Source organism: Acinonyx jubatus, chromosome E2, assembly GCF_027475565.1.
Source record: "Acinonyx jubatus isolate Ajub_Pintada_27869175 chromosome E2, VMU_Ajub_asm_v1.0, whole genome shotgun sequence".
Classification (NCBI taxonomy): Eukaryota; Metazoa; Chordata; class Mammalia; order Carnivora; family Felidae; genus Acinonyx; species Acinonyx jubatus.
The window spans coordinates 54,815,482-54,834,276 of NC_069396.1; the positions used below are offsets into that span (position 1 = coordinate 54,815,482).

Below are 18,795 nucleotides of genomic sequence, written 5' to 3' on the forward strand. Positions count from 1 at the left end.
ATGAAGCTGGAAGGAAGGCCCTGTCCCCATCCTGTTCTCAGATCTAATCAAAATTTAAAGCCTCAGCATGTGCCTTGTCATCGGCCCTCCTGTCTAAGGAAATCCCTGCTCCAACCACTCCCTTTAGTCCTTCTCTGTGCAGCTGTGTTTTTCAGATGACGACGAAACAGACCCAGAGTGTTTCGGGTGTCTGATGTGGGCTCTTATGGACATACCAGATCAGAGCTCCACAAATCTCTCCCAGAAGAAAAAGGGCCTTAATTTCTTCTAGTAGCCCAAGATCCTTTTAGGTCCTAACCAAGGAGGAAAGCTGGCCCTATAAGCTAGGCGAGAAGAAGCAGAGCATGGCTGGCACTATAGGAAATAGGGTCCTGGTCTCTTAACCATAATGCAAAATCTAGAAATCCACGGTAAGATTTTTAATGAGTTATTGGGGGCAAAACCTGATCTCTCCTGAACTACTATAGTCTAAACAAAGCCTAACTTCAGAGCTTTTGTTCCTCTTACGTAGAATATACATCACAGCAGAAATCTCTATATCAGGAATATATGGAATGCATTTGATGGGTAATCAAGAGTATCCACAAAAGTCCAGGCCCAGATGGCTTGAGTAAATTCTACCAAAACATTTAAAGCATTAATACCAATTTTTCACAAACTCTTCACAAAAGTAATAGTACTTCCCAACTCATTTTGAAGCCAACGTTACCTTGATACTAAAACCAGACAACAACACCAGAAGAAAACTACAGACCAATATCCTTCATGAACATAGATATGAAAAACCTCTACTAAATACTAGCAACCCAAATCCATCAGTACACAGGATTAGGCACCATGATCAAATGAAATTTATCCCAGTCATGCAATGTTAATTTAACATCAGAAAAATCAATAAAAGATAAAAACCATGTGATCATTGATGCTGAAAAAACATTTGGCAAAATCCAACATGCTGTCATAATAAAAACACTCAACAAATGAAATAGAAGGGAACTTCCTTAACCTGATAAAAGGTATCTACAAAAACCTGCAACTAATGTAATGGTGAAAGACTGGATGCTTACCACATAAGATCATGAACAAGACAAAAATACCCACTCTTGCCACTTCTTTTCAACCTTGTGATAACAGCTCAGAGTAATTAGGCAAGAAAAATAAAAAGGCATGCAGATTGGAAAAGAAGAAGTAGAACTGTATTTGCAGATGATATGACCTTCTATAGGAAATCCTAAGAAATCCACTAAAAAAAAAAAGAGTCTAATAAACAAGTTCAGTAAGATTGCAGTATGCAAGATAGATACACAAGAATAATTTGTATATCTGTACATTGGCAGATAAATGTTGGTAAGGATGAGATACTGGACTCCTCATATACTGCTGATGGGAATGTAAATGGTATAGTCACTTTGGAAAACAATGTGTTGGTCCCACAGAGTTACCATTTTGCCCACTCATTCCACTCCTAGGTATATACTCAAGAGAATTGAAAACGTACGTCCTTACAAGAACTTATACGCAATTTTTGGTAACAACATTCTTGACAATAGCCCGAATGTGGAAACCACCCAAATGTCCATCAACTGATGAATGGACAAATGAAATGTAGTGTGTCCATATAATGGATATGAGTCAGCCATAGAATGAATGAAAGTATTGATGCATGCTACAACATGGGTGAATTTTGGAAACCTGTCAGGTGAAAGCAGCCAGACATAAGAGGCTGAATATTGTAGGATTGTTTTACTTGTACCTTTGGTGTCATTTCTAAGAAATCATTGCCAAATCTAATGTCATGAAGGTTTTGACCTATGTTCTCTCCTAAGAGTTTTACAGTTTTAGCTCTTACATTTAGGTCTTTGTTTCATGTTGAGTTAATTTTTTGTATATGGCGTTAAGTAGGGATCCAACTTTTTTTTTTTTTTTTTTTTGCCTGTGGGTATTCAGTTTTCCTAGTACCATTTGTTGAATGGTCTTGGCACTCAAAAATCATTTGACCATAAATGCCAGTACCATGATATTTTGATTACAGTAGCCTTGTTTTCAAATCAGGAAAGTGAGTCCAGCTTTGTTCTTTGTTTTGGTTTTTAGGGGCCCTTGAGATTCCATATGAAGTTTGGGATGGGTTTTTCTTTTTCTGCAAAAAACGTCATTGAGGTTTTGATAGGGATTGCATTGAATCTGTAGATGGCTTTGGGTCATAGTGACATTTTAGCAATAGTAAGTCTTCCATTCCATGAACAGGGAATACATTTCATTTATTTAGGTCTTTAATTTCTTTCAGAAATGTTTAGTAGTTTTCATTGTAGAAATCTTTCACCTTAATTAAATAAGGTTAATTCCTTATTTTATTTTTTTTATGCTCATAAATGAAATTGTTTTTGTAATCTTTTCAGATTGTTCATTGCTAGTATATAGAAATGCAACTGATTTTTCTGTTGACCTTTTATTTTGCTACTTTGCTGAATTCATTTATTCTAACAGTTTTATTCTGGAATTTTTAGGCTTTTCTACATAGAAGATCATATCATCTGCAAACAGATAATTTCACTTTGTCCTTTCCAATTTGGATGCCTTTTTTTTTCTTGCAGATTTATTCTGGTTACTATATTTATCATTATATATTTTTTTAAATTTTTTTTCAACGTTTTTATTTATTTTTGGGACAGAGAGAGACAGAGCATGAACGGGGGAGGGGCAGAGAGAGAGGGAGACACAGAATCGGAAACAGGCTCCAGGCTCTGAGCCATCAGCCCAGAGCCTGACGCGGGGCTTGAACTCACGGACCGCAAGATCGTGACCTGGCTGAAGTCGGACGCTTAACCGACTGTGCCACCCAGGTGCCCCTATCATTATATATTGAATAGAAGTGGTGAGAGTGGGCACCATTGTTAATCTCAGGAAAAGCTTCAGCTGTAACTCTTAAGTATGAGTTTTACAGTTGTGGGCATATTATATATGAAGAAGTATATATGGTTGTGGGCATATTATATATGACCTTTATTTTGTTGAGGTACATTCCTTCTATACTCAATTTGTTGAGAGTTTTCATTATGAAAAGATACTGAGTTTTAGGTGCTTTCTGCAACTATTGAGATGATTCTATAATTTTTATTTTTCATTCTGTTAATGTGGTCTGTCACATTTATTGATTTGCATATGTTGGACCATCCTTACATCCCAAGGATAAATCTTATTTGATTGTGATGTATGGAACTTTTAATATGCTATTGAAATTGGTTTGCTAGTTGGTTGTTGAGGATTTTTGCATCAATATTCATCAGGTATATTGACCTGTAGTTTTGTTTCCTTGTAATGTCCTTCTCTGACTTTGGTATCAGGGTCTTGCGGACCTTGTAAAATGAGTTTAGGAGTATTCCCTCCTCTTCAACTTTTTGGAAGAGTTTTAGAAGGACTGTTGTTAATTCTTCTTTAAATGTTTGGTAGAATTGACCTGTGAAATGAACTGAACCTGAGCTTTTCTTTGTTGGGTTTTTGATTCCTTATTCAGTCTCCTTATTATTGGTCTGTTCAGATTTCTGTTTCTTCAGTATCCAGGAATGGTAGGTTGTATTTATCTAGGAATTTATCTGTCTTCTAGATTATCCAGTGTATTAGCATATTATTTTGCATAGTAGTTTCTTACGATCCTTTGTATTTGTGGAATCAGTTATAATGTTTCCTCTTTCATTTACAATTTTTCTGAGTCTCTTTCTTGATTTGTCTAGTTAACAATTTGTCAATTTTCTTTTTTAAAGGAGCCAATCCTTAGTTTCACTGATTTTCTTTTGTCCATCTTGTCTCTATTACACTTTTTTCTGCTCTGATCTTTATTATTTTCTCCCTTCTGCTAGGTTTCTTTTAGTTTCTTGAGATATGATGTTACATTGCTTATATGAGATCTTTTTTTCTTAATGTAGGCATTTTCTTAATGTTGGTGTCTGTGCATTACATAAACTTCCGCCTTAAAAGTGTTTTGCTGCATCTTATAACTTTCGGTATGTTGTTTCCATTTTCATTTGTCTCAGTATACTTTCTGATTTCCCTTTTGATTTTTTTTATTTGTTGGTTCAGGAGTGTTAGTTTTCACATTTTTGTGAATTTTCCAGTTTTCTTCTTTTTATTGATTTCTAGTTTCATGCCATTATGTGTTGGAAAAAATATTTGATAGGATTTTAGTCTTCTTAAATTTGTTAAGACTTGCTTTGTAGCCCAACGTATGATCTGCCTTATAAAATGCTCCAGGTACACTCGAAAAGATTGTTTTCTGGTGGTGTTGGATAGAATGTTCCATGTATGTCTGTTAGGTCCATTGGGCTATACTGTTCTTTAAGTCTGCTATTTCCTTGCTGATTTTTTGTCTGGATGATCCATCAATGTCGAAAGTGGGGTATTGAAGTCCTTTTACATTATCATATTATTGTATTTTCCCCTTCATCTCTGTCAACATTTGCTTTAAATATTTAGGTACTTGAGGACTGGCTTATATATATTTACATTTGTTGCATCCTCCTGATGGATTGACCCCTTTATCACTATATAGTGACCTTGTTTGTCTCTTGTGACTGATGCTGCCTGAAAGTCTATCTTATCCAATAGAAGTGTAGCCACTCTTGCTCTCTTTGGTTTCTATTTGCATGGAATATCTTTTTCCAACCCTTCACTTTCAGCCTATGTTTATCCTTTCTTCTGCTCTAGACTGTTGTTCAACCCTGAAGTAAATCTTTCAGTTCAGTTGTTTTATCCTTTGGCTCCAGGATTTCTGTTTGATACTTTTTTCTTTCTTTTTTTTTTTTTTTTTTAATTTTTTAAATGTTTATTTTTGAGTGAGACATAGAGACAGAGCATGAGCAGGGGAGGGGGAGGGGTAGAGAGAGAGGGAGACACAGAATCTGAAGCAGATTCCAGACTCTGAGCTGTCAGCACAGAGCCCGATGCTGGGCTCGAACCCATGAACCGTGAGATCATGACCTGAGCTGAAGTCGGACACTTAACTGACTGAGCTACCAGGTGCCCCGGATACCTTTTTCTCTTTTTTTTAATATTTCTTCTGTCTTTGTTGAAATTCTCACTTTGTTCATGCATCGTTCTCCTGACCTCATTCAGTAACCTTATGATGGTTATTTTGAATTCTTTGTCAGGTAAATCATATTATTTCCATTTCATTAGAGTTGGTTTCTTGAGATTTATCTCATTCCTTTGTTTGAGATATATTTCCCTGTTTCATCATTTTCCTTGACTCTGTGTTGGTATCTGTGCATTAAGAAAAACCCAGCCACCTCTACCAGTCTCCATGGACTGGTCTTGTAGATTCTGGGAGTCTCTCAAATCTTCACACTAGTCCGAAATACCATCTTTGTTGTAGTGGCCCCAGGCATCTAAAGTATGCCGGGTCCTGTCAGTCTGAGACAGGTGAGACAGAAGCCAGTCCTTCAGGCATCCCACAGAGAAGTTGGGACTTTGGACATGTGGTCCATTCTTTCTCTGCCCAGGGAGAATATAGTATCTGAAATTTTTCTTCTGCCCGTACTGTGTTGAGCTGAAAGAGGGGTTATGGCGCCTGCTTGTATGTTGGTTTAAACCTGTGTTTATTCTCACTGGTCTCCAGGCGTCTAGAATATGCCAGGTCCCATCAGCTGTCTGAGACACAAAACAAGCCAGTCCCTTGGGCAGCCTTTGGAAAAGCTGGAACTTTTGACGTTTGATCCAGCTCTTTCTTCCCTAAGGGGAAAGCTAAGAGCTATGCCAGGGGTAGGTATTATGGCAAGGAGACTCAAATTTTCCTACTGGTCTCAGTCTGACTGGTTTGACATTCACCCAGGATGCAGGAACCTCTCAACTAGCTTATGGATTTCTTACAAAAGGAATTCATCTGTTTATGGTTGTTGAGTCACTGAGTCTATTGGGGAAAGGAGCTTTCTGGGCATCCTGTTCTGCCATTCTGCTGACATGACCCTCATAGGCACATTTCCTTTTTGTTTTCAGTAGTCTTTGGCTGTTTACAGGTCAGTGATATGAAAGTATAATGCTTTTTATTTATGCATTTCTGTGTCAGTCTTGATTAACTCCTCAAAAATAAATAATAAACTACAGTCAAGCGTCTTGTTTTGGGCCTGCCTCTTACCCATCAGCCTCTGACAGTACAGGCCCCTAATGCCACCTGGCCCAGCTCTTGGGTAAATTTGTCCCAGGAAGCCTTTTCATATCCCCTGTCATTTAGTATTTTCTGTCATTTTCACTTTAGTCTTGTGGTTGGTGTGTGATGTTAAACCAGGGAGTGACTTTATTTGCAGTTCCTTTATTACTTAGGAAGTTGAAGAGGATTCTGAGGATTCTGAAAGGTCTTTGTAATTGCCTCTTTGAGGACAAAGGTTCATCTCTCTCAGTATCTCATCCTCACTAAGACTGTCAAGAAATGTGAAGAATTGTCTTAGATTTTACCCCATGTGCAAGATAAATCCTGTCTATTTCATGAATGCTGATGGAAGGCATGAGACTCCTGGGTCTAAGATAAGATTTTATCATTTATTTTGTTTATTTATTATTTATTTATAATGACACAGTAAACAGCAAGAGCTTCATGTTTGCATTTGTTCCGCTGGTACTCCTCAAGTCCTATGGTGGTGATGCAAAGAGACCCAGGTGGACGCTGTGCACTTAGTAGGTTTGCATTACCACTGAGTAATGTCAGTGCTTAGGACTTAAGAATCTCAACCTTTTAAAGTTGTTACAAGCAAAACTGCCCAATTTTTTGCCTCAGGGGGAAGCATTATTTTTATGGTGGTCAAGTAATTTGCCCTTTTCCCTGAAGAGGGATATTGTAGGCATTGCCTGAGGCCAACAAAAATCCTTGAAATGATAATTCAGAAGCTGATACAAGCAGTGAAAACACTTAAACCAATGGAGAACTGTCTCTCATCTTGGTGCAGCTTTCCCTGTAAAGCAGGGGAAATAATCCTCTGAACAGAAAGTTCCACTGAAGATTTCTGACACCAAGACTAACCTTGATAGTGTGGTACACTGGGGTCATAAGTATTGAAAGAGACCCAGAGAGAGAATTACCAGGAGGCTGGACAGAAAGCTGCCAAGGCAAGGTGATGTTAAACCAGGTGAGGCAATGATCGGTAACCGAAAAGGAAAACCAAATATCACATTTTATCTTGAAGGGGGAAAAACAAAAGACTTAAGTCACTACCTATACATAAAACAAATAGTTTCCAAATGGATGCTGATGGAAATTTTAAAGGCATAAATGGTGTTTTGAAAAGGAAACAACACCTATGAGATTTTATAACAACGACATTAACTATAAAGGACTTCTTAAACAACGACATTAACTATAAAGGAGGACAAATTGAGAGCTGCTACTCATCAAAAGACACTAAGATTAGAGATAGAGCCGAGGAAGGATTTCCATCCAGTATACTAAAGAACTTTATAAAATTCAGTAAGAAAATGATAGAAAATAAAACAGGAAAAAATGAACAAAATAAAAGCAGACACTTCAAGAAAAAAGTACCCAATATCTAATAAACAACAACAGCAATAAAAAACACGATCAACTTCCTAAGTAATAAAGGAACTGCATATAAAGTCACTACCTGGTTTAATATCACACACCAACCACAAGACTAAAGTGAAAATGACAGAAAATACTAAGCATGAATAAAGACGTGTATAAACTAGGCATGTTGTACACTGTTGGTGGGTATGAAATTCACACAAACGTTTTGGGAAAATTGGCAGTTATCTCCAAAAGCTGAGTAGATACAGACCTGTGGCCCAAAAGTTCTTCTATCACATATGTACCCAACAGAAATGCATACATGTATCACCAAACCACATTGTAGCGTTTACATGCCAGTGCTATTCATGATAGCCTCAAACTGAAACCCACTTTTGTGTGCATGGACAGAAGGGTTAACTTGACTGATTGATATTCAGACAAGGGAATTCTAACACCAACAGCATGAGAAAATACAGATAAATTAACAAACGTGGAATTGTATTTAAAAAAAATTTTTTTTTACATTTATTTATATTTGGGAGACAGAGCACAAGGGGGGCATGGGCAAAGAGAGGAGACACAATCCGAAGCAGGCTCCAAGCTCTGAACTGTCAGCACAGAGCCCAATGCGGGACTCGAACTCACAAACCACGAGATCATGACCTGAGCCGAAGTCAGACACTCAACTGACTAAGCCACCCAGGCGTCCTGACAAACATGTGGAATTTTAAAAGCCAAATACAAAAGAGTTCCTGCTGTAGGATTCCATTCATATGAATTGCAAAGAGGTGAAATTGTTTTAATCTAGGATCTATACACAGGTGTGTTCAGTTTGGTATTTTAGTGCACTTATGAGCTGTGCATAAATATTTTTATAATACATATCGGCAACTAAACAAATTAGTTGTAAGAAGGTAAATTAGGTTAATATGTAATGACCGTATATTGTCATCTGTATTAACTATATTAAATAACTTTACATAATGATTAGTTTTTACAAGTACTTTGCAGAATAGTTTTTACAAGTCAATTCTGGGTTGGAATCTATGAGATGTTAAGTTTATAGCACTGATAAAAAGGGGTAAAATGTAGAATTATTAAACACAGAAGAAGTCAACATTGGAAGAATAAGAAAATAGAACAGGTATCATAAAGCATACATAATAACTTGGCAAATGCTTTCCAGATTTGCCCATTATTAAACTTGAAAGACAATTGGGGTGCCTGGGTGGCTCAGTCACTTAAGCGTCTGACTCCTGATTTCAGCTCAGGTCATGATCTCATATTTGTGAGATCGAACCCCATGTTGGGCTCTGCTGGGCCTGGAACCTCTTGGGATTCACTCTCCCCCTTCCCTCTGCTCCTCCTCTGCTTGCATGCACATGTGAACATGCACACACTCGCTTCTCAAGAAAGAGACTAATTAATCTTGTTAAAGTCAAATATTATTTGACTTCATTTGGATATGTTTATCAAGAGACATAGCTAGGACATAAGAACTAAAGTAGATAAATGAAAAATACATTCCATGTCTTTTGACAGGATAATCAACTAGAAGGGCAAGATGAAGATCAGTATTTTAAATTCTCAGTTTTACATTGTTATATGCAATTTTCCAATACTGTTGCCTGATGGGTAATCATAATCAGATTGATATGCACATACGCATGTGCAAACACACAGCATACATTTATAATATACAAATATGTGTACGTGTGTGTGTGTTTACCAACACTCTCTTGTAATGTCACTGTTTTGTACAATCTCAAGGGGAGGAGTGAGTAAATGACTGAACATTGTGCGAAAACACCTAGTTTACATGTTCCTCCTAGATGAGGGACTTCATATTATTTAGGCAAAGCAGAGCATGGACAAACTGGGGTCTTGACTCATGAGCAGAAGGGCTGATGGTTGGGAAACAGTAATGACTGAAGTGGTACTCAAGAGCATCCAGTTGGTGTTAATCAAAAAGAAACAAAATGACTTGAAAGGTGGAGGAAAGGATGTTACAGTAGACACAGGTGCACACCAGGAGAAGGATGGTTTTGGTAGCTCTGGACTTGGGATGATCTGGAGGAAACATTGGTCCTATTAATGTGATGAACCACTGCTTGTGTCTGTGCAGAATGAAAACCATCATGGCCCAGATCATGGGCTTCAAACATAACACATCACGGAATGATGACGCTGCATACAGTAAGTCTCTGGTACTGTCCAAGAACAGTATCCAAAATCATTTGTTTTTTGTTTTTGTTGCTCTGTTTACTGGTGATATACATAAGAAAAATTGTGTTTACCAGCATGTGTAGGATTCAGCACAGGAATATGGAGGTGCTTATGTACTTGGGAGCTTTCACTTTATTGTCCACCTGGAGTTCCTGAGACTGATCATAATGGCCTGGAAGACACTCAAGAGGCAGGTGTTACCCGTAGACATGCCATGCCCACTCCCTGGACATACAAAAAATGTTTGCATCCAAAATCATTGAGGAAATGTCTCAACCCAAAAGGTGTCATTGTGTGGGGACTCCTTTAGGCAGAATGCCCAATGAGTTGGCTATAATGAGGTGCTTAAGTATCAAATCTATGGACCTTGACTTGCAAAGTAAAGGATGATATGATGGTGAAGAAGAGAGAAATTGCCCAGGATTCCAGCTGTGGTCTATGATGATATCATAGACCACTGCCCAATCCCTGGCAGCTATCTTGTCAGTTCCCAGTGACTGAATTTGTCTTCTAAGCTAAAGGACCCTGAATGAGAACAGGTTAGATGTATCACGTCAATTGCAATCCAATATTCTCCACTTACCATTAGTTCTAAGAAATGTTGGCTTAATGTTTTTCTTTTACTAAGAGTTTTCCAGAGGTTGAACATATAACTTTTAAAGAGCCCTCATAATGTAATACCAGTCCTGTGAAGGCACTCATGTGAGTGAAGCCTTCATGCTTCACAAATCTGTGGGGCTGGCACTGCCGTGGCTGTAATTAGCAGATGAAGAGAACATACACACAGAAAGGTTAAGCATTTGTCAAAATTTGCTCCTTAGGGCAGAGTGGGGACTTGAAATGGGTGGGCTGTGTCAAAAATCCAGAAATAGAATTAAAACACCCAAATCAACACATAGTATTTAGTAAGAGTTTATTGTGCATGTGAGAAATGTTCATGAACAGGGAGTTTTCAAAATTAAAACTGATAAGAAGGTCAGGGGCGTAATGTTACAGGATGGCTTGTAAAGGGATTACAGTGGTTGGTTATTACAATGGGGGTTTCCAGATGACAAGGGGTTGGTTAAAGGTGATTGTCTTATGCCATTTTTAGGAAGATAAATTTTTATGATTATCAGAGGCATTCACAAGAAATAACCTATATTTTGCTTATGTTCATGAAATAAGCTAGATTTTAGTTTTTCTTATGTGGCTTCAATGGTTTTGTCTGCTCAGGGAATTTTCAAGTCCTGTATCCATTTTGTATGTAATTTAATGGCTGGTAACAAATACAGTGCATTAAACTACTACTCTCCTAAAAGCTAGTTCATCAAATCATCCAAATTTCTGTTAGTTTTCATTTTATACCTTGTCAGCTGACTTTAGATGTTTGTTACTGCAGTGTCAGATATAACAAGTTTCCATTTATTTGTAAAGCTTTATAGGCCAGTATCAATTATGAATAAAGCTTTAGAAAGCTTAGGAAATGTAGATGCATTGCTGGCAACAGAATACTACAGGAACCTGCTCCGTGACAAGTTATGTATGATGGATGCAAGACCGGCCTGATGATAGAATGGCAACGAAAAGACTCATTTGCTTTTATATCAAGAACACAAGTATAATGGCACCTATCACAGAAATTGTGGAATAATCAACAGCATTCCTTACATTTGGGGACATAAAACACCCATATATAACAAAATACTGTAGGCCAGAAACTGAATTATTATTTTTAGATCCCATATTTACTATTAATATCAGAGTTCACTAAAATTATTTGCACCGATGCCATATTCATAAACGATACATGTACAAGATGGCAGGCGTAAAGCATGAAATCTTGTGTATTTTATAAATTGATATAGTAGATTTTTGGATTATAATGAGAATATAAATACTTTAACAGACTTCATTTTTTACATCAGTTTAGGCTTACAGCAAAATTGAGCGGAAGGTACAGAGACTTCCCATATACTCCCTATCAGAATCCCACATTAGCATGGTACCTTTGTAACAAGATGGTAGGAGCCAGGCAGTTGCTCTGTGAAACACATAATTATTATGTCAACCTTTCCTTTAATGTTCCTCCCCTAAATTTAAGAGGGAAAATAGCTTCACCATAATCAATAGACTGCAGAGTTTTCAAGAGACCCATTATGGTCTCCATTAATTGTCTCCAGAGTTAGAGGTAATCTTTCCATTCAAGCCATTACCATTTGGATACACCTTCTGTGTGGGATCAGATAATTCCTACAAATTCATCGTACTCTTTATTCCAAGCATGGAGGTATTATAGATGCACCTCTGGTAATCCTGAAATTTTGGTCTGTGATTCCTGTAAAGTAGGCCGGAATGGCAGATTGGTTTCACAACTACATCCTTAAGCACCTTAAAACTCAATTTTTATTATTACATTAAATACCACCAAACTCTGCCAGAGAGGATTTTACTACATTGCATTTGGAGCCATCAGGTAGGATGTAGAACTCCCATCTCTCTTTACTAGCTCATCCAATATCTCAGGAATTCTCCTTCCTGTGTGCTTTGGCACTGGACCAGGTTTAAAACCAGAGAATGCCTTTTTCTGACATAGTCACCTGTGCAGAATCCTGATATGCCTCCTTCCCGTACAGATTCTGCCTCTCAAACTGAAATAGAAAATACCCGACTCTTTCCTGCTGCCAGGAGAGTGGGCTCAGTGTGATGGTCACTACAGGCAGCCAGACCCTGACATGAGTTTGCAATTCTGTCAGATCATCTCCATCAGAACTGCAATTACCATTTCATCTGTGGCCGCAATGGGAGCATAGGCTTGGGAGTTGAGAAGACTTTTCTGAAACCTTTTTTTCCTGTTGCTAATTACCAAAAACAATTACAAGTTTCTAGTTAGCGTCTCCTAAGAGTATTGGAGTAATTTTGAGAGGCTCTTTCTTTTCCATTATCCCTGGAGGCAGACGGGGTCTCATAGGAGGGACAGCAGGAAATGCCAGGGTCTGCTGTGTGAGGAACTGGCAGCCATTACATGTGTCTCACTGGGATCTTTGCTTCCCCAAGCACTTTCCCCAATGTCTAGTTCTTTCCCCGGCTTCATTCCACTGAGCGTTTAAGTCATTCGCAGAGAAATGGAATGAGACCAAATACTTAGGAAGGGCTTTCAAAGAGATGCAAATAGACAAAGAACATGATGCCAGCAATTTACAAACTGAAACCATTGAACTCAAACATCAGAGTCCAAATTTGGACTCATTTGCACAATTAATTGCCAATTATTAATGGAAATTTTGAAGGAAAATAACCTTTACCATTGTCTACCTCCCTCTAATGATAGGAAGTGGTCACAGAACAATACCCACAGAAGGAAGAGAAAAGGTTCTAAAAGGGCCCCTCACAAGTAAAAGCAGTGGGATCAGATGGCTTAACAGGGAGATTCTACCATTCCTAAAACTATCATATTAGCCAGTGTTACTTACCTAATTCCAGAGCAGCAAAAAGTTACCAGTTCTCCACACTTTGGCTAAATTTGCAGCATGAGCACTTGATGCTTTGATAATTAAGAAACATAAATTTGGAGTTCAGGTTGGCTCTTTGATTTTTCTTACACACAAATCCACAATTTGATCTGGATTCACCGTCCAATCACCCCCAGTTTTCAAGTCAGGGTTTGGAGCTACAATGGTGGGCAGTCCAGACCACACACACACACACACACACACACACACACACACATATTCATTTATACACTTCCACAAAGACACAATTGCATGCACACTCACGCAGTGAAATACACACTCATAAGCATTCACACACACACACGAACACTTACTGTGGCATCACCTTAGCTATACATTCAAACATTCTGGAACACACCACACACAAACTTGCAAACACAGCCTTGACAGTTACTCCTTTTCATAAAACCACACAGAGTCACCCAGCATGTGTACATCTCAATAGCATGTTCTCATACAGAAGATTTATTTTTTTTCAATTTTTGTAAATGTTTATTCATTTTGAGAGAGAGAGCGCATAAGTGCACATGCGTGAGTGGTGGAGGGACAGAGAGAGAGAATGCCAAGCAGGCTCCACACTCATCATGGAGTCAGACATGAGGCTTGATCTCCCAAACCGTGAGATCATGACGTGAGCTGAAATCCAGCCAGACATCTAGCCGACTTAGCCACCTAGGCGCCCCCCAGAAGAATAGTTACACCTCCATACCTCTGGATGCCTAAAAATGGGGCGTTCTCTTTCCACCCTTTATAGTCCTAATCCTGCAATAGCCTACAAAGGCAGTATTTATAATAGGCAGCCTTTTAAAAATGCTATAAACAATACCGGCTTAGGTCAGGACATGTGGTAGGAACATTGGGGCGTGTAGGAGAGTGGCAGTGCATGGGTGAGTGACAGAGCAGGTGAGAGAGAGGACACAGGGAAAGAAGGACTTAGGGACTGGATGGTGGTGCAGAGGTCTTGCGAGTGAGGGGAGAAGAGAGGGCAGGAGAAGAAAGAAGGCAGAGGGATAAAGACTGTGTGCTGAATATCACAGGGGCATTGCCATGTTTGCGGGTACAGGGAGACAAGGTGTACAGGGGGGTAAAGGGTATGAGGCATATTGGGTTCTGGGGAAAGAGGTGCAGAATTTCATGGGAAGGAAGTGGTTAAGGAGGATGAGCACCAAGTAGGGAAGATACTAGTGGCCTGTGGTTGGAATTCACAGGAGACCAGGTCTGCCTTCCATCTATTGTAGTGTCATTCTGTTATATCCCACCATCGAGAGAGTCCTTAAATCTTCCAAAACATAGACTCCTCCTCCCCTGCGTTCTTTATTCCTCGTGGACATGAACCAACTCACCTGTTCCTTTTACCCAGCCCTGCCCTTCGTCACTTCTGCCCACTGTCCCCTGCCAAATATCCCCTTGGTTCCCAGGACTGCTGTAGCCCTTATCACACAGCACCCAGTATGTGTTGCACCCTCCACTGCTTTGCACACTTACCCTCTGTGTGCCCTCAGATGCCTGAGTGCCCTTTACACACACAACACCTTTGAACTTCTGTGTGCACTTACCTTCTGCACCCTCTTCCTCTGCGCTCTGTGTCCCCCAAACCCCATGCTCGTGAACCACCTCCCTCTTACCCTTATGCCCCCTTTCCAGTGCCTTCTCTGTCAGCCCTGTTCTCAGTCACACCCAATCTCCTCACCTTCACCTCATGTGGCAGAGCTCATGGAACTTTTTTTCCCTAATTTTGAAGATTGTGATAAATCTTAAATGTAACATACATTTTACCGTCTTAACTGTTTTTAAGTGTACACTTCAGTGGTCAAGTGTTTTCATATTTTTATGCAACCTTATCACCACTTGTCCTTCCCCAGAACCCTTCATCTTTCAATTCTGGAACACCGTACCCATTAACACCCAACTCCTCATCTCTCTTCCCCCAACACCCCGGCCCCCACCATCCTACTCTCTGTCTCTATGATCTTGACCGTTATAAGCCCCTCATATAAGTGGGATCATACAGAATTTGTCTTTCTGTGACTGGCTCGTTTCACTTAGCACAATGTCCTCAAGGTTCATCCACGTTGTAGCAGGTGTCAACTTTTCCTTCCTTTTTAAAGCTGAATACCATTCCACTGTAGGTAAATATCACGGTTTGCTTATCCATTCATCGGTTGTTAGACACCGGATTGCTTGCGCGTTTTAGCTATGGTGAATAATGCTGCTGTGAACACGAGTTCACGACTATTTCTTCAAGACCCTGCTTCCGATGCTGCTTTTCAATATATACCTGGAAGTGGGGGTGCTGGACCCTGTGGTAATTCTGCTTTTAATTTTTTAAGGAATTGCCAAGCTGTTCTCTACAGTGCCTGCTATTTTTATTCCCCACTCTCAGAGCACAGGGGTCCCAATTTCTCCACATCCTTGCCCTTACTTGCTATTTCCCATTGTTTGTTTGTTTGTTTGTTTTATAGTAGCCTTCCTAGTGGATGTGAAGTGCTACCACATAGTCATTTTGATTTACATTTCCCTAACCAATTATGATGTTCCATTTGCTTTTTTGCCATCTGTATATCTTCTTTGGAAAAATGTCTGTTCGGGTCCTTTGCCAGTTACTGAATTGGTTTTTGTTTTTGTGTGTTTTTGTGGTTTTTTTTTTTTTTTTTTTTTTACTGTTGAGTCTTAAGAGTTCCCTATGTATTCTGTATATAATCCCTTAACAGATACATGAATTGCAAATATTGTCTCCCACTTTGTTGGTGGCCTTTTCACCCTGTTTATAGTGACTTTTGATGCACAAAAGTTTTAAATTTTCATATACTCCAGTTTTTCTATATTTTCTCTCGTCACCTGTGCCTTTGGTATCATACTCAAGAAATCATTGTCAAATATACTGTCATGAAGATTTTGACCTGTGTTTTCTATAAGGAGTTTTATTGTTTTAGGTCTTACATTTAGGCCTTTGATCCATTTTGAGTTAATTTTTGTTTATGGTGTTAGGTAAGGGTTCAACTTGACTCTTTTGTCTGTGGACTTGGACTTGGTCCTTCCTTTTTTTTTTTTTTTTCCCCTGTATGTGACCCTTTCTGCCTTTAGAGATCATGAAAAAATAAGAGCCTCTCCCAAACACTACAGTGGTCTCTTTGGAGATACTCACAAGAAACTTGTAATTGTTTTTAGTAATTAGCAACTGGGAAAAAGGTTTTCAGAAATGTTCCCAGGTCCCCAAGCCTGAACTGTCATTACCACTACGGGAGAAATAATAATTGCAGTTCTGAGAGGAGGTGAGATCACATATTGACAAACCTCTGAGTCTAGCTGCCTCCCTCCCACCTGTACTGGCTGTCCTGCCTGATCCGCACACTGAACCAACCATCCTGACAGTGGGAAGGATTCCAGTGAGTATTTTTAATTCCAGTCTGAGAAGCAGGGTCTGCAAGGAAAGGAAGTCTGAGTAAGCGCTCAGGTCTGGAGGAGAAATAGATCTAGTGGCAAAGCCAGACATAGAGGTGAAATAATTCCTTAGCTAAGAGCTGAGCTGGTAAAGAGAGATGAGGGTCCTAAATCCTGTGCCCAATCCTTGATGGCTCCTGATGTAATTTAATTTAGTGTGATCGTCACTGAGGACAGTTATTCGTGAATAATCCCAGTGATAATGAAATCCAGCCTTTAAGTGCTTAAATGTTGTAGTTATGAAATGAATACACTATTCACATTTCCTCACAGGAATCATAGATTACATTTCAATGTTGTTAGAGGTATGCTTGTAATACCACCATACTTATAATAAAGAGTACGATGAAATGATAAGAATTATTTCAGCCTGTGCAGGAACCACCTATCTGCATTTGTTTCTGGAATACAAATGTTTTTGATCTAAGTCTGGGCCTAGGAGGCACTTCATGAAAACGGTACTCGTGTCTCTAAAACACCTGTGAGTTGATTATGGCCAGACTGATTTCTGTGTTGAAGTTAGAGAAGAAGCATTTAAGGAAAAGGTAACTTTAAATTATGGGTTTCAGACAAGAGGTGTCAGGACCACATGATTTTATTTTTGTTTTATTTTACTTTATTTTATTTATTTGTTTTATCATGGTAAGAACACATGAGATTTACCTTCTTAACAATTTTGTAAGTGTACAACCCAGTATTGTTAACGGTGGGCACAATGTTATACAGCGGGTCTTCAGAACTTACTCATTTTGCATAATTGAAACTTCATGCCTGTTGATCAGCAGCTCCCCATTTGTGCCTCCTCTCCAGTCCCTGGTAACCACCATTGTACTCATTGATTCTATGAGTTTGACTCTTTTGGATTCCTCACTTAAGTGGAATCACGCAGTATGTGTCTAATGACTAGCTTATTCTACTTAGCCTAATGTCTTTAACATTCATCCGTGCTGCCCTGTATTGCATTATTTCCTTCTTTTTTAAGGCTGAATAATATCCCATTGTATATCTATGCACCACACTTTGTTGTTGTTTTTTTTAATTTTTTTTAAATTTATTTTTGAAGGAGAGAGAGAGACAGAGCATGAGCGGGGGAGGAGCAGAGAGAGAGGGAGACACAGAATTCAAAGCAGGCTCCAGACTCTATGCTGTCAGCACAGAGCCTGATGCGGGGCTCGAACCCATGAAACGTGAGATCATGACCTGAGCCGAAGTCGGACCCTCAACCGACTGAGCCACCCAGGCGCCCCTGCACCACACTTTGTTTTTCACTCATCCATCGATGGGCATTTAGGTGGTTTCCATGTCTTGCTACCGAGAATAGAGCTAGGGCAAACAGTGGGGTGCTAATATCTCTTTGATTCTATTCTTAGTTCTTTTGGATAAATACCCTAAAGTGGGATTTCTTGAACACATGGTAGTTCAGGTTTTTTGTTGTTGGTGGTGTGTGTGTGTGTGTGTGTGTGTGTGTGTGTGTGTGTGTGTTTGAAGAAACTCCACACTGTTTTCCATAGTGGTTGTACCATTTTGCATTCCCACCAACGGTGTACATAGGTCCCAGTTTCTCTATATCTTCACCAATAGTTATTGCCTTTGATTTTTTTGATAATAGCCATCCCCACAGGCGTGAGGCAATATCTCAATGTAGTTTTGATTTGCAGACATTGAGTGTCTTTTCATAAACCTGTTTGCCATTGGTATGTCTTCTTTAGAGAAGTGTGTTCCAAATGCATTTTGTGTTCTTTTCTCTGGTTTAATAATATTCTAACATCAACCCCAAAGTTCACTACCCGTTTCCCTTACATTTCAGCTTACATAACGTACATACCTCTTTCAACTTACACGACACACAGTCTCACCTTGTTGCCAGTATCTTCATTTAACATAGGTATTAATAAACAGATAAGCACTTGAATCAAAATTATTAATGATTTAGTTTCTATCCTACACTGTTTTATCATATATTAATGTTTGTGCATCACAGTTTAGAGAACAAATAATTGTTTTCCAATAGCTTCTTTGACAAATGACATTGTATTTTTCTTCCTATACCAGTATGACAACAAATGAGTCTTTCTAATGTCAAGCTAACATTGAACAAACCCTACATTCATTCATCTGACTTGTACTTGG

The 18,795-nt window shown here is 39.0% G+C and overlaps 1 pseudogene; it reads right to left on the reverse strand.

Moving 5' to 3' along the window:
* Positions 1-9,467: 9,467 nt before the first annotated feature.
* LOC128313175 (vomeronasal type-1 receptor 2-like) lies at positions 9,468-14,825 on the reverse strand (annotated as a pseudogene).
* Between the last annotated feature and the right edge of the window lie 3,970 nt (positions 14,826-18,795).